Genomic DNA, 27,753 nt, shown 5'->3' on the forward strand with positions numbered 1-27,753 from the left:
TACCGTAAGTCATTTTCTCTCCATTCTTCATATGACAGTGGGCAGAACCTAACATGGTTTCTTTTTCTCCACAAATCCTTTTCTTCCCTCTCTCCCTTCTACATTAGGAAAAAAGGTGATCACTTTGAGGCTATGCACTCATAGTCATCATTTAAACAGTCTTGATCTCAAGATGCTCAGAGACTGTGTGAAACATTTTGTTTCTTCTTGCTAGGGGAGAATCATGTACAGCATTGCATTTCAAATGTGACCTCACACTGCTAGATTTTACCGGTTTGACTAAATTGAATTAATATGTATTTGGCAGGCATCCATTATGTCCTTTGGACTAAAAGATTACAGGGAATATGCTGAAGAGTCTGAAATGTCCCTTCTGTGCCAAGGGATTTAGAGCTTACTAAGAAGAGGAGGGGGCAATAAACCCAAAGTAGAACAGGCTACGTTACCCAAGAGTGGAACAGATGGAAGTCTGGGAAGGCTTAAAGATGTAAAGTGACATCCAACTGGAAGGTGGTGGAGGGGAATTGGGGTGTGTGTGTGTGTGTGTGTGTGTCTACGTGTGCATTACATGAGACGGGGTAGAGTTTGTGCAGATGGGGAGTGTCTGCTGGATTAAGAGTGAGTTCCTGTAAGAAGGAACAGCCTGAACAAAAGCATAGAAATGGGACATTCAGACACTCAGGGGATAGTTAGTTGCCCGGTTTCACTGGTACATAGTTTACGTGTCAGGAAGTTCTGAGAGATATGACCCAAAAAGTAGATTGGACTTTTGAGCAAGAAGTGTAGGTATTTGGACATTATTTTCTCTCAGCAGTGGGAAGCCACCGAAGATTTTACCTAAGGGAAGAATGTGAACACTGGGGAACAGTGCTCAGGAAGTGGTGTGTCGGCTGGTGGGGAGAAAGGAAAGATGAAGTCAGAGGTAGTATTTGGAAGTTGGTGAGATTAGGAGGTGGGTGTGGAGAAGCAGGGCCAGGGGAGGACTGTGAGATGAGACAGAGACTCCCGACACTGTGAGCCAGGCCGTTGGGAGAAAGGGGGTGATCGGTTTCAGAAAGTCTCTGTTAGGAGGAGAAAACAGTCAGAGAAGAAGACTTGTGGATTTTGAAATGAGACTGGAGGCCAAGTCATGGGTTCGGAGGGCCAGTGTAGTGTCAACAGCATGGGCCTTACAGCCAGAAAGATCTGAACTCCAACACTGGCTCTAGCACGTATCTGCTGTGTGGTCTTGATGTCTTGGATGAGTCTTCAGACCTCCCTGAGACTCTGCCTCCTCACCTAAAAGGCAGAAAATTGGTGTGAGATCAGTGAGACGACATGTAAAAAGTGTCCAGCTCGGGACTTCCCTGGTGGTCCAGGGGTAAAGAATCCACCTTCCGATGCAGGGGACGAGGGTTCAATCCCTGGTCGGGGAGCTAAGATCCCACGTGCCGTGGGACATCTAAGCCCGTGCACCACAACTACTGAGCTCGTGTGCCTCAACTGGAGAGCCTGCGTGCAGCAACGAAAGATCCCGCATGCCTCAACAAAGATCCTGTGTGCCTCAACTAAGATCCCGTACGCTGCAACTAAGACCCGACGCAGCCAAAAACATAAAGGAAATAAATAAAATAAAATAAATAAATATTTTTTTTAAAAAAACTGTCCAGCTCATGGTAGATACTCAGTAATTGACAGTTTTCAGTGGGACCGTCCACATGGAATGACAGTTGAAGCCTTCAGGTTAGCAAGAGGTGGGAGAAGGGAGAAACGCAGAGAGAGGAGAAGAGAAAGCCAGAGACAGAACCTGGGGGAATCTCCCATTTAGGAAAAAAGAGAAAGACAAGTAAAATAAGTAGAAAAGAAGACACTGAAAAGGGTAGAAGAAGAACCAGGCAATGGAGTGTGTTAGAAGCCAAGAGATGAGTATTTCCGTGTCAGAGTTCACAGCATCAATTGCTGCAAAGAGGAGACAGGTCCAAGCCTTTGGATTTTGTGATAAGGAAATCACCAGGTAACTTTCACTGTGAGAGAAGACTGCTGCAAAAACGTTGACCCATCTTTAGCTTTCACATTAAGACCCGCATTTTGCCGGGCTCTTGTGCTTGAATTTTTAAGACATACTGATCCGTGTGTCTATCCATCCTCTCCTGTCAGAACTCTCTCCAGAACCAGGATAGGAGGGAGGAGAGCCCACAAGCTTATTGCAACATGAACTGTCTCATTCTCATCCAAGCAGTGCACACCCAAGAGAACAGGCACTGGTCCTGGATTTTAATGGGCAGGAGAAGAAGGAGAGATATTAAGCTTTGGAAGGATGGAAACAAAAAGTCACTTGCCGGTAAGAGTGTTCATTTACTGAAATAGCCTTTTTGGAACACTTCTAAAAATCTGTAGTTGATGAACCCAATTTGGAAAATCTGTTACTCCAGGCTCCTTGGAGATTATGGCCTCCTAATCTTGATCCTCCTAGAGAGAGAAGATTTTAGAGCACATGGCAAGTTGAAGCCTGTCTGTAGCTCAATTCAAAGACTACATTTTCTCTCCCTCCAGGTCAAAGGTAACTACTCTTAACAGTTTGGTAGGAAAACTTCCATTTTCCTCCCACTTTAATTTTTGGTCCTTAAAAATAAGTGCCTTTACCAAGTAGATTTAAGTGCTTGTTTATCAATAGAGCTTTAGAAGAAGTTTTTAATTCTTCATAATTGATGTAGCTTTTACCCTCAAGGATTTATGCAAAATAAAATAAGGAAGTTCTTCATATTTGTTCACAAAACAACTCATCTGAATTCTACACACTTTAAGCCTGGTTTGTACCTAGAGGCCCTTAGAAAATGTTTCCTGTCTTCTGGTGAAATGAGAAAATGAGAAAAAATGAAATGAGAAAAACAAGAATATAACAAGTTTGGGGATGTTTCTCCCTCTGTGTATTTTTTCACCTCCAATACTTCAACTTTATTCTTTACTACTAGGTCCCATAAGGAATATTTATACTAGTGTGCATTAAAACATACATTATAAATAAATTAATATATTGCTTCTAGGGATTAGAATCTTAGGAAATACATTTGTGCCTCTACATCCCTCTAGTGACAGGATCAAGACTCTGAAATAGTAACAGAAGCTTAAAACTTCCTCACCCCTCCCTTCAAACCCTACACCAAGCTGTTGGACTATCCATTGTTTGAGTCTTTGAATTAACACAAAACCTCTTCTGGGATATTGTTAGGGGAGATGTGAATAGATCAAGGTATTTGGGGAATATATTTTCTTCTGGCAAACAAACTCTCATTTTTGATAAGATTTGAGCTAGTATTTATTGGGGACAGAAAGTAAGAGACAGAAAAGAAAGGATCATGCAGAAAAGTAAAAGTAATGAAAGAGAATCCAATAAACTAGGAGGAAAGGGTCTAAGAGGATAAGTCCTGCAGCCTGTGCTAGTAATGGCCTGTGAGCATCACTAAGCCCTTTTGCCTCTCCCATTACTCATAGGATGATATTGAAGAGGAACAAACAAAATAGAGATCATTAGAAAAAATGCCCAAGGCTTTTAGAGGTCTCTCTAACATTTTGGAGACATTTTCAGTTGTTTGTTTGCTGAGGTATATTAAGGACCTTTGAGAATATTTAGTACTTAATTTGACAAACAGTGGGATCAAAACCAGAGGTACCTGGAAGGACAGGTACCATGCGTGTTCAGAGAACTGCCCACGTGTTCTGGTGTACTGGGCTGTGACCCAGACCCTGGCTGACCATGCCCCATGACCATGGCTTTGTGGGGACCAGTTTCTCATTTTAGCACATGGCACTTTTAAGCTTTTCTACTTATTTGACTCTTGACTAAAAATTCTTTGTGGACATCATAGTGATGTCAGCTGGGACAATTTAACTCATGTTTTGGGGTGGTTTTGTTTTGTTTTTTAAATTTTTATTAGAGTACAGTTGATTTACAATGTTGTGTTAGTTTTTGCTGTACAGCAAAGTGAATCAGTTATACATATATTCACTCTTTTTTAGATTCTTTTCTTATATAGGCCATTACAGAGTATAGAGTAGAGTTCCCTGTGCTATACAGTAGGTCCTTATTAGTCATCTATTTTATACATAGTAGTGTGTTTATGTCAATCCCAATCTCCCAATTTATCCCTCCCCTCCCCTTCCGCCCTAATAACCATAAGTTTGTTTTCTAAGTCTGTGAATCTGTTTATGATCTGTAAGTTCGTTTGTATCATTTTTTTAGATTCCACATATAAGTGATATCGTGATATTTGTCTTTGTCTGACTTACTTCACTTAGTATGATAATCTCTAGGTCCATCCATGTTACTGAAAATGGCATTATTTCATTCTTTTTATGACTGAATAATATTCCATTGTACATACACACACACACACACACACACACACACACACATACATACCACATCTTTATCCATTCATCTGTCGGTGGGCATTTAGGTTGCTTCCATGTCCTGGCTATTGTAAATAGTGCTGCTATGAACATTGGGGTGCATGTGTCTTTTCAAATTATAGTTTTCTCTGGATATATGCCCAGGAGTGGGATTGCTAGATCATATGGTAGTTCTATTTTTTAGTTTTTTAAGGAACCTCCATACTGTTCTCCATAATGGTTGTACCAATTAACTCATGTTTTTGTTAACATAATAATTGTCGTGACACAAAAAATAATTGTAAGTTTCTTGAAGGCCACAACCAGGAATAGAGTATCTTTTGTTCTGTGTAAGACCAGGGCAGATGATAGCTATAATATATATTAAAAACAATTCGATAGACACTGAGTGCCTCTTATATGCTAGCAGCTGTGCTGTGGGTTTGATACGTAAGGATAAATAAGAAGTAATCTCTTCCCTCAGGAAGCTCAAAACGTTTATTCAATGAGTAAATAAAATAATGAGTGAATTAACAAATGAACGGTTTATTCTTAGCCCTCTGGTAGTTGGACATAATTTACGGAAAGATACACCAAAATAGCTGCAGGAGTTGAGAACATGAATTTCTCATTAGGCAAATGTCATCTTTCCCCTCTTTTAAAATCGGAAGATAAAGACACAGCAGGAATGTTATGCCACCTGAACCAAGTATAATGAATGCAGTATTAAAACTCGGATGGCTGATTTGAGAGACAGGCAATTTAATCCCTCTGTCGTCTCTCTCAGTATTTCTGAAACCTGACCCATCCCATACATGCACAAATCCTCAGGAGTGCCCCTGAAGGTGCTGTCCTAGCAGAGGGGCAAGCATGCGCATTGGTGGGTTGTTCAGCATAATTCACCCTTCAGAATGAATTCTTCCTTGCATAATGTATTAAGGCCTCAGAAAGAGAGGGATTGTCCTTTTAATGAGATAGAAAAGAAATGTCGTCACCCAGAAGGAAGGAAAAGAGCTAAGAATTTTCCAGATGTTGTTTTCTGTGTCTGGAACTCAAAATCAGTCTTGTTTAGTTAAACCGTATTTTTGAGCCGTAACTGTTGGAGGGGGGATATATTGGGGCTCATGAAAGACATCAAGTCTTCTAAGATTTATATGTACCCCTCCTGCATTAGCACCATTTGCCAACTTAATTTCTGCCTTATTGTCCTGTGTCATAATTATGAAATTATATGCTCTGGTCCTATTATTTCCAATTTACGCTAATTGTGTAATTGGATCTAATTAAGCCAATTATGTAACTGCTCAATCTTTAAAACCTATTTTAAAGATGTTAGAACATAATTAGACACTTTTAAAATGCTTACATTTCAAGGCAAGCTGGGGGCGGGAGGTTGTAGCTTCAGAATGCACAATTAAGAAGGAAATGTCTACATTCAAGGAGATGCCCCCTCTACTGTCCACATTTTAAATCCAGACATGTGTCTTCAATTTAAGAGGGATCTTTTTCAGTTCCCAACTCTGGATTTCATTTTTGTTGTGGAACCTATCCTATACATTATCCTAATTTCCTATTTAGTATTCGTACTATAATCCATGAGTTCTCACATATTTGTGCACGTTAACGTCTTTCTAATTCTTTTCTTATTTTGAAAATAGAGATAGAAATGGTGAATATTTAACAGTGTGGCTGTACACGGAGTCTTCATCTCAAAGACTGTCCTCAGCGCCAGAAGTGAGGGTGGAAGGATTGGGGCCAAATTGTTTTAGATGAGATTCGGATGGAAGTGGGATGGGGAATAAGGTCGAGGACAGGCACTTGAGGCGTGGACTCTCAGATGTCATTAATCAGAAACTGAATCTGCTGGTGCCCAGGTAATAGTCCTCGAAGTTCAAGAAGCTAAAGTGGCTCTTGGTGGTTTTTCTAATCCGTGTCTAAGGAGAAGCTCCATGTCAAGGAAGGAACCTGGGCATCGGATTCTGAGGTTTGACTTCCTAGGATTCCCATTTACAAGGTCGATGACTTGACTTATTCCCTCTGTACTTCACATTACCCATCAATGAAGAAAGTGTCATCAGCCAGTCAGCACTCAGAATAGAATAAGGTGAATTGTCTGGAACCTGGAGGCCTCCGGCTGTGCCAGACCCTGCCCCATTAGCTGCCAGATCATGGGGAGAAGGGGGAGGTAGGGATCCCGGGGAAAGAACTTGGACAGAGAAGGCTGCAGGGTCATGGGGTCGGGGAGCGGGATTTGGAGGGCTTGGGACAGCAGGTAATTTGGCAACTGGGAGATACTGCAACAGTTTTAGCAACGAGTATAGCCATATCTATGCAAGCCAGCTGAATAGTGACCCTGTATATAACAAGACTTTCCGTGCAGAGTTGCTACCAGGATTAAATCAAATCAGGCATACAAACAGTACTATGACTAATGGGACTTCCCTGGCGGTCAAGTGGTTAAGACTTCGCCTTCCAATGCAGGGGATGCAGGTTTGATCCCTGGTCGGGGAGCTAAGATCCCACATGCCTCTCGGCCAAAAAAAACAAAACATAAAACAGAAACAATATTGTAACAAATTCAATAAAGACTTTTAAAAAATGGTCCCCATCAAAAAAATCTTTAAAAAACAAAAACAGTACTACGACTAATATAAATTGACATTCGATGAATGCTGTTTGCTGGATGCTGTGCAGTTTGACATGCATGATCTCTTTAAAGGCCTTGTATAAACCCCGGGAGGCAGTCTGATGTGATTATCCCCATTCTACACATGAGGAAACTGAGGCTTAGAGAGGACACAGCCAGCAGAAGGGGATGCTGCGTCGGTTACGTGCAGGACACATGCAAGTGGCCGGCGCGCGTGCTGTTGTCCTACAATGATGCAGTTAGTCGTGTAAAGCTAGCAGTAGTGCTTCCTGTGAGGGCGGGTGCCCAGCACAAACGTCATGCTCTACAGAAGAGGGACCACAAACGCGCCCTGCAGGCTGGGGCTGGGAGTAACCTGGCTGGGAGACAGGAAGTCAGCGGAGAAGCCTACAATGGCAGGAAGGCCTGAGAGGGATACAAATATGAAAACTGTCCTCGTTCAGATCTAGCTGGCAACAGCAAGTTTCCTGCAGAGATTAGAAGGGTTACTATGACAATTATTACAGTTGCAGGCAAGAAAGAAAGGACAGGACATTTCCATTTAATTGGACAAGCATTTACTGGGAAGACTATGCATGAGCCACTGATGGAAACAAGAATAAACAGGAATAAAACCTCATCACTGCCCTTACAGAGCCACAGTGTGATAGAAAAGACAGGTGTATTCACCAGAAACTATAGTGCAAATCAGAACTCCCATGAGAGAGATAATAGGCGTTCAGAAACACAGTAGCTGGAGAAATCTGAAAACAAATTATACCAGTACACCCCTGATTTATTAAAACCCTTCAGTGGTACTTGGAGTAAAATTTAGACTCTTCCCTGTGGCCCCCTTATGCCATCTGGCTGCAGCCTACTTCACCAATTCCATTCCATCCCACCTTCCTTAGCCCACGACCGTTCAACCACATTGGCCCTTTTCTTTTTATCGAAAATGCCACACTTTTCCCTGGTCAGTACCTTGGTGTGTGGATGCCTTCCATTTGCAGTTTTTGTTCCCCAGCTCCTTCCATGCCTGGCCCCCTCCCTGACACCCCCATTCTGGTTACTTCCTTTCCTGTTACCCATTAGACCACTTATATTCATCTGACCTAATATTGTTTTTATACTTATTGACATGTTTATTCCTCTCCACTACGACTCAGGCATTTACACATCTGTTTCATTCACTGCTGATTCCCAGCCCCTAAATTAATGCCCACCACATAGTAGACACTCAGCATAGATCTGTTGAACAAAGTAAATAAGACATTGAGGCACTGGAACCCAGGTGACAGGACAGCCCTTTCTGGCTGAAGGCTCCAGGGACAACTACACAGAGAAGATTAGGAGGAGAGTTGGACCTTAAAAAATGAGGATTTTGTCAGAAGGGATGGAGAGGAGTATATTCCAGGTGAAGTGTGTATCTTTAAGGGAAAGTGTAAGCAGAGAAAAAGAAAGAAAACTAATTCAGTGTATACTATGTGCTAGCAGCTTTGCATGTTATCCTATTTAATTATACCCATTTTATGTTAATTGAGGCTCAGAGAAGCTTATTACTTATCCAAGGTTCTCAGTAAATAGGGCTTGAACCTGGATCCAAACACACATTTTTCTGGCCCCTTTGTATATGATTTTACCTTTAGCTATTCCATCTCCTAGTGAAGAATCACATAGAACGACTAAGGTCAAATATATGTAAGTTCAGTGTTGGAGAAAAGGGAGGGCAAAAAAACCCAAACCCCAACCAAAAGACATCCTTTGGAAGGAGGAAATCTCTTTCTGCTTCTCCAACACGTATTTTAAGGAATTAGAATCCTTAGTGTTTCTTTTTTGTTTTGTTTTGTTTTGCGGTACACGGGCCTCTCACTGCTGTGGCCTCTCCCGTGGCGGAACACAGGCTCCGGACGCGCAGGCTCAGCGGCCATGGCTCACGGGCCCAGCCGCTCCGCGGCATGTGGGATCTTCCCGGACCGGGGCACGAACCCGTGTCCCCTGCATCGGCAGGCAGACTCTCAACCACTGCGCCACCAGGGAAGCCCAGAATCCTTAGTTTTTAAGCTGCAATAGTTGAGGTATGATCCAGAATGCCTTAAAACTGCAAAGCAATAAATCTTTCTCCATCAGTTAAAGATTTGTTCATCCAATAAACGCAGGCTCACAGGCTGAGTGCTTACTGTGCCCCAGGCACTGGGCTGCCTAGGGATTCAAGGTTGAGGCAAATACCGTAGCTTCGTTCAGGAAACATTGGTGAAATACAGCAGAGAAATCAAATAAAGGGTGGTGACGGCCCAGTGCAGCTGTGGAGCCTGCTGCAGAGCAGACAGCCTGGGCAGGGAGGCTTCACGGGGTCAGGCCTGGATGCTGGGGTGAGTCAGTAAATAAGGATGGAGCAGGTGGAGGGAGCAGGTCAGCCTGTCTAGGGAGAGAGTGAGGCTGTCCAGGAGGCAATGTAACTAGGAGCCTGATCACAAGGTCCTTGTGTGCTCGGAAGTCTTTACCCCGAAAGCTAAGGGAAGCCCTTCAGAGATATTAAACCAAAGAGACAAGGTCAGATGTGCATTTTAGAAAGTATGTTCCATAACAATGTAGGAAATGTATTCAAGGGGGCCTTCCTGGAGCAAGGAAAAAAAGAAAAAAACGGGTAGAAAGATTTCATTTCCTAGCAACAGTGATGAGAGCTGGTATGAAATGCCACTGCGGACTGAGAGGAAGTGATGAGTATGAAAAGATTCAGGCAGAAGACTCACCGAAGGCAAGAGGAAAGAGGTTTCAGTCTCTGGCCTTGGATAGTTGGGGTGCTGGGTGGAGCAGTGGGGCCCAACCCAACTCCTAGGCGTTCCTCAAGGGCCAGCTGAGGAGATGTGATGATATCAGTGTCCAAGTGCACAGGAACAATTTGCGTGTCTAAGTGCATATGTCCAATAAGAAACTGAATAGATGGGTCTCCAATTCCCACAAGGAGTTAGAAAAGATCAACTACCACAGGGGGAAGATTTCCAGAGCATAGGGCAGTACCTGGTATATAGTAGATACTGAATAAAAATTTGTTAAATGATCATAAAATGTATACACCACTGGAGTATACTTGATAGCCGAAATCACAGATTTGGATGAAGTGCTCCAGGGGAAACTATACAGAGTGAATAAATCAGAGAAACACGCTCTTAGACAGACAGACAGGAAACTGTAACTGTTATTTAATACTGATAATAACAACTAATGATAATAATAATGTGTAGGTCCTACCACCCAGATTTTACTCATCAAAAAGTAGAACCAGAGGGCTTCCCTGGTGGCGCAGTGGTTGGGAGTCCACCTGCCGATGCAGGGGACATGGGTTCGTGCCCCGGTCTGGGAAGATCCCACATGCCGCGGAGCGGCTGGGCCCGTGAGCCATGGCCGCTGAGCGTGCGCGTCCGGAGCCTGTGCTCCGCAACGGGAGAGGCCACAACAGTGAGAGGCCCGCGTACCGCAAAAAAAAAAAAAAAAAAACAGAAGTAGAACCAGAAAGGAGAAAAACAATTTTCACAGGAGGGCTCTGAAAGCTTATTTTAACTTTTCATCAGCCAGCGAACCTAGAAGTGTTTTGGTCAATATGTGGATATCCTGTAACCCAACACTGATTAATAAGTTTTAGTGTGGAATTATGCCGCAAACCCAAATGTTTAGAGCAAAGTGATTTGGGCTTTGTTCAATCTATAGAAGCCTCTCTGAAGTGGTGACCCATCCTAAGGCATTTATTTGAAGCTTATAAAGGGATGCTCACATCTCTGATTCTCATAACCTTGATAAAAAGATTTCTTCCCACTGTGCCAATGAAAATTCTTGTTTCAAAGTTCTAGTCATTACTGTAAGAACTTGTTCAATTCTCAGTTGGCTTTCTGGAATAATAATGTTCACATTGCTAGGGCTGATACATTTTACTCAGAAATTCTGGCTTTCTTCCAGAGAGTAACAGATGCCATCAAAATGTAAGTTGTGGGAATGAGAACTATATACTGTAAAGCCACACAGCTTCTGTCTAATGGTTTTTAATAGGCCAGCATAGCCTGTGCCACATCATGAGTAATTAGTCAAGATGGCAATTAAGCTGAAACACTACTCTTGTGTTAGGTAAGGTTATCAGGCAAGCTAGTTTCCATAGGATTTTTTTTTTTTTTTTTTTTTTTTTTTGCGGTACGCGGGCCTCTCACTGTTGTGGCCTCTCCCGTTGTGGAGCACAGGCTCCGGACGCGCAGGCTCAGCGGCCATGGTTCACGGGCCCAGCCGCTCTGTGGCACGTGGGATCTTCCCTCCATAGGATTTTGGACTAGTTTTATCTAAGGGAATTACTGAAAACTAATTGCTGAATTTTACAAAAATGATTTAGCACTTGTATTTCAAAGATGAGTCACATAATGTCATGTTTGTGGAATCAGTTACTTTTAAGGGGATTTCAAGATCAAGGTGTTTTGAAATAATAGCAACTAAGGTAAGTCACCCCAGCTCTGAGTCTTGTTTCCTCACCTGTAAATGGGGATCCTACCCCTCTTTGCCAGGATTCCTGTATGTATTCAACAAAACCACCTCCATCCTTGGGCCTAACGTGGTGTCAGGTTCCTGGTCATTGCTCAAGAAATGTTTGATCATTCCACTTCTGCTTAAAATATTGGCCTCTTAAAATAATATGACTACATTTAAATACTGTTTTGCAGATTCAGAGCATTCTTAAGACTTTTAATGTTCAAACCCTTTTCTGATTCAGCATCATGTTTCTCTTAGAGGTCAGACAATGGTCAACTTCATTTGTTCAATAAATACTACCTACCGTGTCCTAGGCACTACGTTAGCCCCTGGAAAGGTGGGCAGAGGAGAGCAGGACAGGTGTGGCCTGTCACAGAGTTTCCTGTTTAGAGCAGAAGGCAAATCCTAAACAAGTCACCACAGTTTTTCCATAGTGAATGTTACCAACAGGACAGGCCCGGCAGAAGGACCTTCCTATCTTGTGGCCTGACTCAAACTCAAGTTCATTTGCATTTGTTCCTTTGTTAAACTGAAAGTCAGGAGCTCACTTAAACATTTGAATGGCTTGAACCACTGAAACCATTTGAGTTCGACAAGTGATTTTAGGAGAGATCTTGCCACAAAGAGGTATGGTGTGATGCCAGCAGGAGAGTCCCAGAGAGGACAGGGGGCAGGGCTGTTGTGGTAGGAGCGCAGGAGCTGCCACTGAGTCAGAACAAAAGTGCTGGGAGGGGCTTCCCTGGTGGCGCAGTGGTTGAGAGTCCACCTGCCGAGGCAGGGGACGTGGGTTCGTGCCCCGGTCCGGGAAGATCCCACATGCCGCAGAGCGGCTGGGCTCTTGAGCCGTGGCCGCTGAGCCTGCACGTCTGGAGCCTGTGCTCCGCAACGGGAGAGGCCAAAAAAAAAAAAAAAAAAAAACCACCAGTTCACCAGGATCTGAAATTCAAAAATAGGCAAATTCAGGGGTGGTTTATTTGCAGAGGTACTTATAAATTGACAAAGAGATAATTACCCAGGAATTTTCTCTAGCCGGCTGGGTACCATGCTGTGATATAAAGGCCCTTGGCCCTGGCTCTACCTGTGACTTTGAGAAGAGAGTTGACTGCCATGCACATCAACTCCTCATTCACAGTGAAAATCTAAGTGGTTTCCAAAGCCTCTTCATCCTAGTTCTAAAATTCTGACAACTCTAATATTTAAAATATTTCTTTATACTAAATTTTGAGTATGTTAATGTTTGTTTTCTATTACAAGCCGGAAGCAGTTGTGGTAGGAATTTTGGAGTGGTCCAAATTTGACTGTTTCTGTTTTATTCACTGGGAAGACTGTGTGTGGACTGACCCCTCCCCCAACCCTTGCTGGAGTCTGGCTGTTAAATGATAGTTGGTCTACTGTCCACATGATAACACATCCATGCTGCTGGGATTCCCCAGAGGACAGCACTGGTTAGGACCAGACCATGAATTTTCCTCTAAGACTTGGAGCCTCACCTCTGAGAGAAAACTGGTTCCAGTGGGGGGCTTGGGAAATGTCCACTGTCTCAGCTGCACCTGTGCTGCAGGGCCTCGGAGAATACCTGTTTCCTGAATGAGCGCCTAGTACCATTTGGAAGCACTAAACCCAGTTTGAAAGATCATTTTAGCAGACAAAGACATAGTGCCAACAGATATATAACAAGATAACTCATTTTACTGGAGGATGATAAGATGTATTGTTACTTAAGAAGATCATGCCTTCCTCACTTTGTCCTCTAGTGTCTAATTCATTTGTGCCCAAGTACCCAAGGATGAAATAAGAGTGTGGAGTGTTCAAAGGGAGTTACTGGAAGGAGGCTGTGTGTGAGAGAGACACAGCGTGGCATGGTGTTTAGACACGGACTTGGGGGCTTATGCAGGTACTTTAACCTTCTTATGCCTCAGTTTCTTCATCTGAAAAATGGATAATCATCCCTACCGCTAGGATTTTTATAAGATTAAACAAGTTAATAGTTATACAGTATCTGACGCAGAGTAAATGTTACATGAAAATTTAAAATATATATGAGGGTCTGGGGATCAGAATAGCATTTCAAGGCTCAAGAAATTATTATTTATTTAACAACTTTTATATTAGTGCCTACCATGTTTGTTGCAATGGGTTAGATCATATAGGAGAGCACAAATAAAGGACAGGTGAATTCCCAGCCATCAAGAAGCTTGGGCCTAATTTGGAGAGCATAATGTGTGGTCATGAAGGTTGGTTGATAACACCAGGTAGCAATGTTTGATGAGCTGCAGATGAGGAGCTCTCCTGCAAGTTAGGGAGAGAATGTGGTGTGTAAAGGAAAGAAGCAGATTTGAGTAATGATATCAAAGCCTAGGTGGACCCATCCCCAGATTAGGTTGGGCTAAATGGTAGCAGTAATTCATTGTTCAGGATGAGGGGTTTCCGCATAATCTTGCAAACAAATGAGAGACGTTGGCAAGTTTTAAGCAGAGGAATTATATGACTTTTTTTGTGTGTGCGGTACGCGGGCCTCTCACTGTTGTGGCCTCTCCCGTTGCGGAGGACAGGCTTCGGATGCGCAGGCTCAGCGTCCATGGCTCACGGGCCCGGCCACTCCACGGCATGTGGGATCTTCCCAGACCGGGGCACGAACCCGCGTCCCCTGCATCGGCAGGCGGACTCTCAACCACTGTGCCACCAGGGAAGCCCTATATGACTTTTTTAAATGGGTTTTTTTTAATGGAGTATCATATAGTTCATAGTAGGATGTAATGAAAGGGCAAAGGCTGGAGGAAGGGAAACCAGTGACCATCGCTCTGATGGAAAATGTGATGGAAGGAACCTGGAATAAAAAGGAAGGTTGTGGTGGGATGAAGATTGGATCAAGAGTGAGGATGGGCTATTGTCCTCTTCCGCCACCCAGCAACCGGCCGGTCTTGCCCCCCACACCTGCCTCTCTGCCTGTGCCCAGCCTCGCTGACTTTTCCCCTGAGCTTTCCAATTCTGCCAACCTTGTCTCCTGCTGTTCCCTTCCCCTGGAACGTTTATCTTCAGGAACTAGGATCCTCATTCCTGGCCAAGCCCACTAAGACCCCTTGATAAGAGCACCCGGTTATATTTTTACACTAAGACCCCAGGCCCTTGATAAGAGCACCCGGTTATATTTTTACAAAGTCCTCACCACTATCTGAAATGATTTGCCTGTGAATGTGGTAACTTTCTTTGGTCTTTGTTTCTCTGGGAACTGTGCTGCTCACTGTTTTCCCAGTACCTAGAACAGCTTCTGGAATAAAAAGGCTCTCAACAAATATCTACTGAATAAGTGAATAAATCACTGATCTCTGAGGCCCTTCCAGACTTGATTTTTCACTCTCTGATTCTACCTGACAGATAAAAGAAGAAAACTATTAGCTGACAATGGATTTACGAGAAAGGAAAAGAAGACTAAGGTTTCAGGTTTGGGTGACTAGAAGAATACTTTTTACCCCCCAAATCATACAGGGAAATGGTAATTTTGGTTACCACCTCATTCCATGTATGATTACAATGGGGCATCCATCCAGAGGACAATGATTCCATGGTTCCTGATGATAACAAAACTGGGGTCCAGGAGAGTAGACTGACCAAAACTGAAGATGAGTTATGGAACTCATATGTGAAATTCATGTTTGCTAACTGGTGGTAATAACAAAGATTGATTTATTTAAAACTATTAGTGTAGCTATTGATATTTGAATGAAAATCCTACATTTTCATTCAAATAACCTAAAGGAACATGTTAAGAGCTTTTAGCATGGTAAATCAGCATTAACATGTAATAGTTACATGAATTTGCTCACTGTTTAGTACAGAGTGGTGGTGAGACTAAAGGCCTCCCTTTTCATTAGGACCTGACTATGGATAAATCATTCTCCTCAGGTCTGTTCTGTCTTGTACAGCCATGGTGACCTGGGATGCTATTCTGATACCAGTCATTATAGCAATACAGTTCTGGTGGTAACCACCCAGAGTTAACTCAGACCCCGCAAGTTATGGGCCATTGTCCCTAACAAGACTGCCCTGACTTCAGATGCCAGCTGCACTTTGGGTGTTCCCAGGCCACCTGCACTCTGACCATCAATTCAGAGTTTCCCATGAGCCCTTCATGTTTGATAGTTCACTGGAGTGACACACAAAACTCAGAGACGCACTATACTTACAATTACAGTTTTATTATAAAGGATTTAGATTGGAAACAGCCAAAGGAGATTTGGGTGGGTTTCAAACACAGCGCTTCTATGCCCTCCCTCTGTGGAACAGGGTGCATCCTCCTCCTAGAGCAGAGATGTGTTCACCAACCAGGAAGCTTCACTGAGCTGTGGTGTCCAGAGTTTTTGCTGGGGCTTCAGTAGATAGGCACGGTTGACTTTTTGTGACATTTGTCACATGATTGAACTCAATCTCCCGCCCTCTTCCCCTCCCTGGAGGCTGGGCTGACTCAAAGCCCCAACCCTCTAAATCACATGGCTGGTGTTTCTGGTAACCAAGCCCCATCGTGAGTCATCTCATCACTCAGCAGACACTGAGGTGTAACCCATTTGCTCATGAATGACAAATACACTTCTATCAGATTAGAACCACCCTGTCTGGAAGAAGAGATAAAGACCAGTCACATTATACAGCAGATGTATTCCCCATTTTCTGCACATGCATTTGTTGCTTTTTTTTTTTTTTAAGCAGTTAATTGGAAAGGAGTTTTAAACCTTAACTTGAAGTTAGGACTCCTCATTCCTCTATCTCTCTTACACACAGCATACACTCCACCAAAGTACTTCATCTACACTACCTAATGAAACAGATACAAATGTACTATTCCCAAAACTTCTACCTCTCTAGTCCAAATAACCTTCCACTCTCATTTAGACTGCTGCAGGTGCCACTGAATGAGTCCTTCTGCTTCCATACTTGCCCCTTTACTGATTATTCCTCAGAGAACAAGGTGATGATTTTTAAAATGTGATTTGGAATATGTCGCTCCTCCGCTCAGAGCCCTCCGCTGGCTTTCTAAAGTACATAGAATAAAATTCAAACTTCCTGCCCAGGCCTATACACTCTGACACCTGCCATCCCCTGCCCCTCCATCATTCATTGTCTTCAGCCCCACTGACCTTGCTCTTCCCACAATACGCCAAGCCTGTTTCTACCTGAGGGCCTTTGCATTTGTTTTTCTCTTGGCCCGCAGCACTATACTTATTCTTTCACATCCTGCATGTTTCTGCTTAAACGTCGCCATCTCAGAGAGTCTTTCTCTGGTCACCTTTTCAAAAGGAGTCCCTCCTCCTGTCTGTATCATTCTTAATCCTCTTACCCTCCTTATTGACTCCCCCAAACACTTATTGCAATCTGACATTATATTGCATATTTACTTTTTAATTGTATGTCTTCCTCACACATACGTAACATAATCTGCATTAGGGCAACAACTTTTTTTTATTCATTACTATATCATCAGGACTCAGAGCAGTGGCTGGCACGTAGTAGGTGCTCAGTAAATACTTGCGGAATGAATGGATGACTGCGTGAACAAACAAATGAATAAGAAATAAGTAATCATATATCTCTAGTGGCTTAGCTTAGGTTCCTAAGAATGCAGATGATAGCTAGTGAGCAAAATGGGATAGTAAGAAGAGCACAGGGATTAGCCTATCTGGGTTCACATCCCAGCTTGGCTGCTTCCTAGCTGTGTGACTTTTGGCAATTTGCTTAACCTCTCTGCCTCAATGTACTCGTCTGTTAAAAAAGAAAAGAAAAAACTATTATCTACCTTAACACTTAAAACTGTGTTTGAAAACCTCTAACAATGAGGAAACTCCTCCCGCCCAGTACTTAATAACTCTCCAGTATGCACACATTCAAGTGGAACCTTGGATCAGAGGATCCAACAAGTCTAAAAAATAAACCTTGTGGACATAGAAGACTGAATTAGAGACTAGGAGACGTGAGATAGCTTGGCCATGTTTCTTAACCTCTTCTTGCTCCCTTGTATGAAAAACAAGGGAGTTGAGTTAAACTATCAAAAGACCCTTTGAGCCCTGATATTCTGTGGTTTTATAATCAAAGCCACGAATCTGGGCAGACATGGAAGCCAGAGGTGGATCAGAGAATCATACACCAACCTTGAAGAAAAACAATGGCACTCTCTTATAAGGTCCTGCGAATTCAAATGGTCACCAAGTAGTCCTACAGTGTCAATTAAATTTTCTTTGTGAGACATAAACAGTCACTGAAAAGCATGATTCCATTGGTTATGATTAGGTTGCCAGTTCTGGTCTGTGCAGAGAAATGGCAACAAAAATGGAGCTGAAGGTGGAGTCAGATTGAGGTCAGTGCCCACGTCAGCATCTCTCTCCTCTCTTACTCTTTCTCAGATAAAGTACTACCTAAGAAGGAAGAGAAATTAGTTTATATCATTAGTGAAAGGGCACTGTCTAGATAGAATGGGCTAGTCACATGGGCTAACACATGTGAATGCAATTTCTCCATCTGGCAATACACAAATTATTTGATCTATTCAAATCATAGTAACATTGTCTTTTCAGAGTACTTAAATGGTTCCCTACTGCTCATTCTCAATTTTTTTCAGGTATGTGTCTTAGTTTGGTTCATTTGCCAGATTTCTTCTTTTCATATAATATCATTGTTTCATTAATCTTCATCTACATTGTGAGTTTTTGTCAGATTTCTATATTTGGTTGCAAACCTGCTTTGTGAAATCCTATCCTTTCCTATCTTCATCTTTGCATACCTCTCTTATTTTCAGTAGTTTTGTGGATGGGAATGTGATAGAAGCTAAGATTACATCATCTTTAATAAAGGAGAAAATATATAATATGTAGAAGTCAGGTGAACTACACAGAAAGAAATCAATCCGGTTGGCAAATTGCATCTATGAGACAAAGTGCAAAATGCTTTTTTCATGCAGTATTTATTGAAGAAGTTTGTGGAGAAGATGGTTAAAATGTATATGGAAAAGTAAAGAACCATTTTGTTCAATTTAAATGACATTGATGTAGTTTTTACATTATGAAATCTTTCAATATTTCCAACAATCTTTGATATAGAATTTTACACAATTGCCTCAGAGGGCCTTCAGATATAAAAGTCTATGTCTAAGGTTGTAAATTGGGCGCATCCAGTCTATGTATAATAGACATCTCTACAGTTACTCCAGAGTTCAACAGATCAAGAACTGCATTATAGCCTGGGAATTTGGGGGAAGTTGTGGTTTCAGATAATCCTTAAAACCCACAGTTAGCTATCAATGTTTTTAATCAGTCCTAGTTTAAAATGTCATATGGTTTTCTGTAGGATGAAGTGTCATTTTATGCCCTTTTCTGTTCACTGTGAAAAAGAAGTCATAGTGTTGATTTTATAGAACCAGAAAATGTATTCTTCCAAAATGAGCAAAATGTCAAAATGACTTTTCTTTCCTTATGGTTACGGTAACTATTAATATGGGCATCCTTTTTAGAAGTGACTGCTCAATAGATTGTTTTTATTGTTTTTCTCAAAAGGAAACATTTAAGCAAAGTACAGCCCCCCAGATAAGTGGGTACTTCCCTCCTGCCATGAATGTAAATAGGGGTGTACAAGAGGAGGAAGAATACTCTCACAGAAACTTGCATTCTCTTTAGTGTTCTTAGCCTAAAAGATATTCTAAAACAATACTGGAGAAGAGCATGGTAGATTGTATTTGAGTTATTCCAACAACAACAGAAGAATGCATTTTATTTTGAAGATAGAGCAGAGATAGGACTGTAGTTGAGTGGATCCTGATAAAGACATCCCTGCTAATGAAAAAACGTAAGCATAACCCAGCATAAGCGTAATCCAACATAAGCATAAGCCACTTTCCGTAAAACAGATACCTAATAAACATTGAAATATCCAACTAAAATTAGCAAAAAGAATTGTCGACAAAGGCTTCATTTAAAAACAGGGTGTGAAGCAGTTGCAGCAGGGTGTGAAATTGTAGTTACAGATCACATAGCCATTCATGACTTAATTTGCAATCTAGTTGGATTTTCCTATCTCCCCGTTGTTCCTGTAATTAGCCATTAAACCAGCAGAAACTACATTTTCTGCATCACATGGGCAATGTCTTTAAAGTCTGCAAAGAGAGCAAGGAAAACAGACTAAACTGTTTCATGAAGAGTCCAACTAATGTAGGAAAATAAGAATATTTGTTGCATAAATACTGAAACCTTGTCGGCAAGCAGAAAGAGGATATTTGGCTGTTAATTAACTTAAAATAGACGTCTCTTCTGGTATCTTTTTAAAGAAATCCTCTGTATTATTTTTATTTTCTAGTTTAATATAATTTATAGTTTTCATGGTAAACTGGACAATGTGCAAGAGTAATACTATATTACCTAAAAATACTCAACTCAGAAATGGTTTCTGTGCAGGCAGCAGCTATGGGGCCAGAGTCTGTCGAAGTTTTCCTCTTGCACACTCACTCTTGTTTTTTTTTTTTTTTTTAAGAAGATGTTGGGGATAGGAGTTTATTTGTTTATTTATTTATTTTTGCTGTCTTGGGTCTTCGTTTCTGTGCGAGGGCTTTCTCTAGTTGTGGCAAGCGGGGGCCACTCTCCATAGCGGTACACGGGCCTCTCACTATCGCGGCCTCTCCTGTTGCGGAGCACAGGCTCCAGACGCGCAGGCTCAGTAGTTGTGGCTCACGGGCCTAGTTGCTCCGCGGCATGTGGGATCCTCCCAGACCAGGGCTTGAACCCGTGTCCCCTGCATTAGCAGACAGATTCTCAACCACTGTGCCACCAGGGAAGCCCCTGCACACTCACTCTTGTGCCTACACCCCTTACCTGCCCTCATACCGTGACATCATCTTAATTAGATGGAATTGTTTTTTAAGAAGTATCCGATTTAAACTCTTTAGGTGACAGATTTGCCTTTTAATTAAAACATTTTATTCCTTTAAGTAGAAGGCATATATTTTTCACAACTTATTTTCCATAGAGAACATCTTTTCTGCTTCTCACCTTCTAGAATAAATGCACAGATGAGCAAATTTATTTTGGGATTTAAAACTGTAAACTCATATATATAATGGTAAACAAGCATGAACAATCATACGTTTCAGGGATGTCATGTGTGCTTAATGAAAATTCTGATCTCTTACCTCTGAATTCCCATGTCTTAAGTCTGGGGATACAATATGTCAAGAAAAATATAACAGTTTCATAAAAAAATGATTCATGTAATTAAAGTTGCAGGAGCCATTTCTTGATTTCCTGCATGTTTGGGGAATGCACAATGCCTTATTCTTATATTAAAAATATTGTCAGTTACTCAGGCTACAGGAATTACTGAGCTTTAAATTTAATTTACATTCTATATAGTGACATGGTTCATTTTCCTTTCAAGTCCTCTGTGTTCAAGCATGAAAATTCTCTGACTTCCTTAGAGATTCCAGTTTAACCTTGCTAGGAAACCCCGCAATAAAGTTGTGGCTTGCTTTTGTACTCTTAGCATGATACCAATAAGCTTCCTTTCACGATTACTGCTCATTGCTGTCATTCCCAAATTATATCAGATAACTGTAGTTAGAATACTGCTTTACTGAAAATGCTTTATCCCTTATCCCGGATCAAATGGGAATGCAGTGATATGGGGCCACCACCTGGGGAGGCTGACCTACAGCAGGTCACCAGATGGTGTCTCAGGGACAGAGCTCCAGACAGGCCCTTTCCCAGGTGACAAAGTTCTAGATCCTGTGCTGAACTTCGAAGGCTCAGATCCTAGATACCATCAGGACACACAGAATGAATTGGGGTGGGAATACACTAATCAGAGTCAAAAGACAGAGCTGTGGAGAAGTCAGACTGCTTATGCATTGATTTAACAGGATAAATTATAATTTCCAAGCAGAACAGACACACGTTCTGGCCGGCCGGTGTATTTTTTTCCTGAGAAGTCAGATTATAATCAGAAGGTTGCTTAATGAGCAGAGGTTCGGCGCAAAGGGAGTTAGTTGGATGCATGATTTGAATGTTTAGTGGGTCAGATAAGCTGATACAGCCTCGTCACTGCATGCAGCTGTAGCCTAGAGTGTAAAAGAGAACTTGAATCCCATGGGTAAGTCCTGGCTTTACCACCTACACGCTCTGTGACCTTGGGAAACAATCACTCTGTGTAACAGTTTGCTTCTCTGTAAAATGAGATAAGACTAGTGCCTACCTTAGGGTTATTGTGAAAGCTCATTCATTTATTCACTCATTACCAAGTATTTATTAAGTACTTATAATGAACTGGGCATTATTTTAGGCACTGGGGAAGCAGCAGGAAACAAAACAGACAAAAATCCCTACCTGCATGAAGTTTACGTTCTGATAGCAGGCAATCAACAACATGAATAAATAACATAATATGCTAGATGGTGATGGATGCTACAGAGAAAAATAAAGCAGGGAAGGGAAAATAACCAGGGCAGTGTAGCTCCTTTTAAATGCAATGAAATAATGAATGTAAATATGACGGCACTTGGACCATTATATTTTTCATTCTAAGTTATTATTATTACTGCTCTTCTCATTTTCTCTTCCTTGAGGAACACACACCACCTAGGCACATATCCCCAGGAGAGTGCTAGGCACACAAGCCAGTTCTGCTGACTTCCGCCCCCTTTGTCCCAAGCTAACTACCTTCCTCCCCACTAACAGAGTTGCCTTTAGATGTGTTAATTCCATTGATGAATTAAGAGTGGGTCTTTCTTTGTTCTGGAAGACATTTTATCCTTAAGTTGTGAGAATACAAAATTTCTTTTATCATGAGTTCGTTTTTTAAGTCTAACTTCAAGCATTTTAGAGACATCTACATATGTAGAGCGATTTCTAGGATCTCTTTCTAAGATAAGATCATGAAAAGGATTCTGATACTTCATGACCTCCAGAGAAAGGGTTTTGGGACCTGGGAATCAAAACCCTATATCCTAGTTCTGAGTTTCTCATCATCTGTGTGACACTGCTTAAGCCATGACAGCCGTGAACCTTAGTTTTCTCTCCTGTCTCTTGGGGTGCCCTCCACAGAGTTCATGTGAACTATTTAAAGCACCTATTTAGAGCAATGAACTATTTAAAGTATTATGTGACTGAAGTAATACCTATTTTAATAATGTTTTTAGTGGTTTCTCCTTCACTTTTCCTTTCATATCAGTACCAATATTTGGCCCACAATCCTAAGTAGGAGTTAAGATGATAAAGCATAGGCTTCAGTAATCTTAGGCCTGCAATAACTAGTCCAACCTTCCAGGCCAACTCAGGAATCCCTCTCCCAAGAGAGGATCAGAGAACAAAAGTACTCATCCAAGATCGGTTGCCAGTAGGTTCCCTATCTTTGACCCCCAGTTAAGCGTTCTTTCAACTACATTACAAAGAGGTGATGAGGGAGAGTGAAGGTCTGACCAGGATACAAGGGAAGCTACCCATACATGAGGCTGGGTAGCTGCCTAGTAGTTAGGCTTTAATGTTATAGCAAGAGACCAAAGAGTTTTAATGTGATAGGTTGGAAAATGATTGTGTTTAAGCAGATGAGGAACTTATTACAATGTTTTTTTGGGGGTTTTTTGCGGTACGCGGGCCTCTCACTGCTGTGGCCTCTCCCGTTGCGGAGCACAGGCTCCGGACGCGCAGGCTCAGTGGCCATGGCTCACGGGCCCAGCTGCTCCGTGGCACGTGGGATCCTCCCGTGTCCCCTGCATCGGCAGGCGGACTCTCAACCACTGCACCACCAGGGAAGCCCATTACAATAGTTTAAAGGAGTCCTGACAGCACTGTAGTAGAGAAAAAGGGTCTGAGGACAGACAAAATAAAAATATAATTATAAGTAATCAGCGACTAAGTAGCAGGTGGAGGGCATGATGATAGCAAAAAAATCTTTCCACATTCTCGCATGTGTGCATCCGGCCCCAAATATCTGAGTTCTTGCTGGGCTTGTATGCCAGGCACTAGGCAGAGAAAAATCTAAGTGGTCGTTAGGTGCATGCGACGTCAGGAAAGCATGGAAAGACATGTTTTCTAAAATGTAACGTTGACGTAACATAGGCTCCAGAAGCGCTATGTAAATTGTTTTATTTTTTTACGGTACACGGGCCTCTCACTGTTGTGGCCTCTCCCGTTGCGGAGCACAGGCTCTGGACACGCAGGCTCAGCGGCCATGGCTCACAGGCCTAACCGCTCCGCGGCATGTGGGATCTTCCCGGACTGGGGCATGAACCCACGTCCTCTGCATCGGCAGGCAGACTGTCAACCACTGCGCCACCAGGGAAGCCCAAATTGTTTTATTTTTAATAAAGAACACATCCTTGTGAGCTCTGGGTTCGATCTTCAGCTCAGGCTGGAGATAAATTGCCAGTGACCAGCTCTGAGGGAGAGCCTGTACAGTGCTGTCGATGAACTTGGACCAGGTGGCAGGCACCCTGCTCTGTGCACCATCCCAGGTAGCTGCATGTGACTCCAACCTGTTAATAGAACTTCAGCACTTTGACTGAAGCCGGATGCCAGGGAATGCAGTGCCCTTCAGCTGCAGGATCCCAAGCCACTTGGAAGCGAGGCACATCAGAAACACCTCATTGCCTTGCTCCAGTTGTCACAAGTGTATTTATTATAATGGGATTCTGTGCAATAAGGTGGTGATGCTGTGACTCAGGGAATAGCACAGGAGACTCTATTAAAAGTGGGATTTGGCTGGTAGAAAGCTTAAACTGCGCATTGCATCAACTGCTTTCATCCTATAAAATTTGACTTTGCAATAAAATGGCTGTCAATATAAATAAGAATTTACTAAATTAGCTGCTTAACCTTATAGTACACATCAAAAAATCTTTCACTCACTTTTTACCCCAGATGCTTCATTGGAAGGTTACATATAAATGTATTTTGTGTTGAAAATTGAAACATACTTCCAATGTACCTGGGGAAGTTGATACTTAAAGAAATCTTGTGATTATTCCTTTAGGAAAGAAGCCTTATGAAATGAATAGTAAATAATCTATTTTGTTTGGTTTTGTAAATCTGTTTTTTTATATATCACATTAACTTAAAAGACACCTGTGTCTTAGGTTAGAATAGATTATTTTTTTCCAGTAGTTGGTCATTGTGAACAATCTAAACCAATACAATCTGTATTATATAGTTGTATTGCCAAATCATTCCCCACATTTTTCAGCAGATTAAAAAAGAGTTATGAAGCAATGGGGCTAGGAGTACAAGGATTACTCTGAGGAACAGAAATGCAGGGAAATTATGCTAAATCTTATATGATACATAAACCATGGCCAAAGATATAAATCATAACCGAATACCATAAGTAATGTTGAATAGATGTTGCTGTAATTCCAATAGATAATGTAATATCCAACCCAACACAACACAATTAAATGTGAGGCTGAGAAAAGACGGCCTCTTCAATAAGTGCTGCTGGGAAAACTGGACAGCTACATGTAAAAGAATGAAATTAGAACACTCCCTAACACCATACACAAAAATAAACTCAAAATGGATTAGATACCTAAATATAAGGCCGGACACTATAAAACTCTTAGAGGAAAACATAGGCAGAACACTCTATGACATAAATCACAGCAAGATCCTTTTTGACCCACCTCCTAGAGAAATGGAAATAAAAACAAAAATAAACAAATGAGACCTAATGAAACTTAAAAGCTTTTGCACAGCAAAGGAAACCATAAACAAGACTAAAAGACAACCCTCAGAATGGGAGAAAATATTTGCAAAGGAAGAAACTGACAAAGGATTAATTTCCAAAATCTACAAGCAGCTCATGCAGCTCAATATCAAAAAAACAAACAACCCAATCCAAAAATGGGCAGAAGACCTAAACAGACGTTTCTCCAAAGAAGATATACAGATTTCCAACAAACGCATGAAAGGATGCTCAATATCACTAATCATTAGAGAAATGCAAATCAAAACTACAATGAGGTATCACCTCACACCAGTCAGAATGGCCATCATCAAAAAATCTACAATCAATAAATGCTGGAGAGGGTGTGGAGAAAAGGGAACCCTCTTGCACTGTTGGTGGGAATGTAAATTGATACAGCCACTATGGAGAACAGTATGGAGGTTCCTTAAAAAACTAAAAATAGAACTACCATACGACCCAGCAATCCCACTACTGGTCATATACCCTGAGAAAACCATACTTCAAAAAGATTCATTTACCACAATGTTCATTGCACCTCTATTTACAATATCCAGGACATGGAAGCAACCTAAGTGTCCATTGACAGATGAATGGATAAAGAAGATATGGCACATATATACAATGGAATATTACTTAGCCATAAAAAGAAACGAACTTGAGATTTTTGTAGTGAGGTGGATGGACCTAGAGTCTGTCATACAGAGTGAAGTTAAGTCAGAAAGAGAAAAACAAATACCATAAGTTAACACATGTATATGGAATCTAAAAAAAAAAAAAATGGTCATGAAGAACCTAGGGGCAGGACGGGAATAAAGACACATACCTACTAGAGAATGGACTTGAGGATACGGCGAGAGGGAAGGGCAAGCTGGGACAAAGTGAGAGAGTGGCATGGACATATATACACTACCAAATATAAAATAGATAGCTAGTGGGAAGCAGCTGCATAGCACAGGGAGATCAGCTCCGTGCTTTGTGACCACCTAGAGCGGTGGGATAGGGAGGGTGGGAGGGAGGGAGACGCAAGAGGGAAGAGATATGGGGATATATGTATATGTATAACTGATTCACTTTGTTATAAAGCAGAAACTAACACACCATTGTAAAGCAATTATATTCCAATGAAGGTGTTGAAAAAAAATGTGAGGCTATTTGGTAACATTCTTTTATATAAGCTAAATAAGTATCCCAAGGTTTAATTTATTAAACTTTGGACAACTACAATGTCATGTAAAAGTATTTATAACTGTCACATGAAGACATAATCAAATTACATTAAAATCATCATAGAAAGAAAAATATGTATTCACATCTGCCTGGTGAAAAGTATAAGATGTAACAGAACATCTACTGAGGAACTAAGGATAAATTTGAGTTCAGCAGGACCTTGGAAGCCTTGGCTACTAACACTGGCAAAACCATCAGTTTTCCACTCCTGGTGATAAATTTTAAATCCAACTAAACCCTGTTAGGGCACTAAAAAGCCTTGTCAGCTCAGAAGTTAAGTAGGCACGCATTCACTGGCAGCGTATTGACACCACAGACCGGGCCAAAGTGCAGACATCTCCTGTAATCGAATTTGCAAGCACAAAGTTAAGGCAAAGCCAAATATGGCTCCAAGGGCAAGGCTTCTTTAACACAGTTCATAGCATCACCCTGGACTTTGGGACCAGGCAAAGCCAAAGGTCAACATCACTTGTTTCTCTAAAACAGTGAGCCTTGAAGAGAGGTGACAAGGAGGTCAGAGTGGGAGAGGGAAGAGATAAACTTGATGTGTGGAAGGAGTTCTCTGTGCCCCCTTGGGTTAGACAAAGAAGGAGGAAGTGGAAGAGAATTAACAGTGTGTTTTGTAAAATGTGGAAGGGCTAAAATACCCTGGCTAAAAGCCTTGTCACTTTCTTTCAAAGTCACAGTCCAGATACACCAATGTTGTGGTCTCTGACTGTGTGGCACCATCCCTGAGAAGGCTGACCACAGGCTTGCAAAGAAACGGAAACAAAAATAGAATTCTTCCACTCTGAGGTGGCCTCCCTCTTCTCTGTGTGTCAGTGATTTTCAAACAGTAGATTTTGAAATCCATGGTGACTTGAGGAATTTACATGTTAAAAAGTGGGAAGCTATAAGCAAAAGCTGCATGTGGGGATCTGGAACAAATGAACAGCCTCCTCTTTCCCACAGGGTTACTAACAGTGGGGTGGGACAGAGTGGAGGGAAAACCCCCTGAAACTCCCAAATAGCATTTGACATGGGAAAAAGTTAAAACTCAATGTCAGGGTGACTCCTTGTTCTTGTCCCTGAAAATTTGTTGATTTCAGTGATGTCATAATCTCATGAGGCCAGTTACAGACCAGTCCTCCCACTCTCTCCCATCCGCTTTGCCCCAACCTTATGCTCCCACGTCCTGCACCTACTCTGCCCTGCCTGGCTCCCATTCGACTCTCCTCCCACCAGAAACTTGTTATAAATATTATCTCTCGTTCCCCACAAGACAACATCATTGCACCAGTTCGTCTACATCATTTCTTCATCCTGACACAAATCCTAAA

At 41.9% G+C, this 27,753-nt stretch overlaps 1 protein-coding gene across 2 annotated transcripts in view; it reads left to right on the forward strand.

Moving 5' to 3' along the window:
• ITPR2 (inositol 1,4,5-trisphosphate receptor type 2) overlaps positions 1–27,753 on the forward strand; it is a gene marked incomplete at its 3' end in the record, with an annotated part of 533,638 nt that overhangs the window by 482,523 nt on the left and 23,362 nt on the right. The gene's annotated exons all lie outside the window — the stretch shown is intronic.

The sequence above is a fragment of the Hyperoodon ampullatus genome (assembly GCF_949752795.1).
Source record: "Hyperoodon ampullatus genome assembly, chromosome: 11".
Classification (NCBI taxonomy): domain Eukaryota; kingdom Metazoa; phylum Chordata; class Mammalia; order Artiodactyla; family Ziphiidae; genus Hyperoodon; species Hyperoodon ampullatus.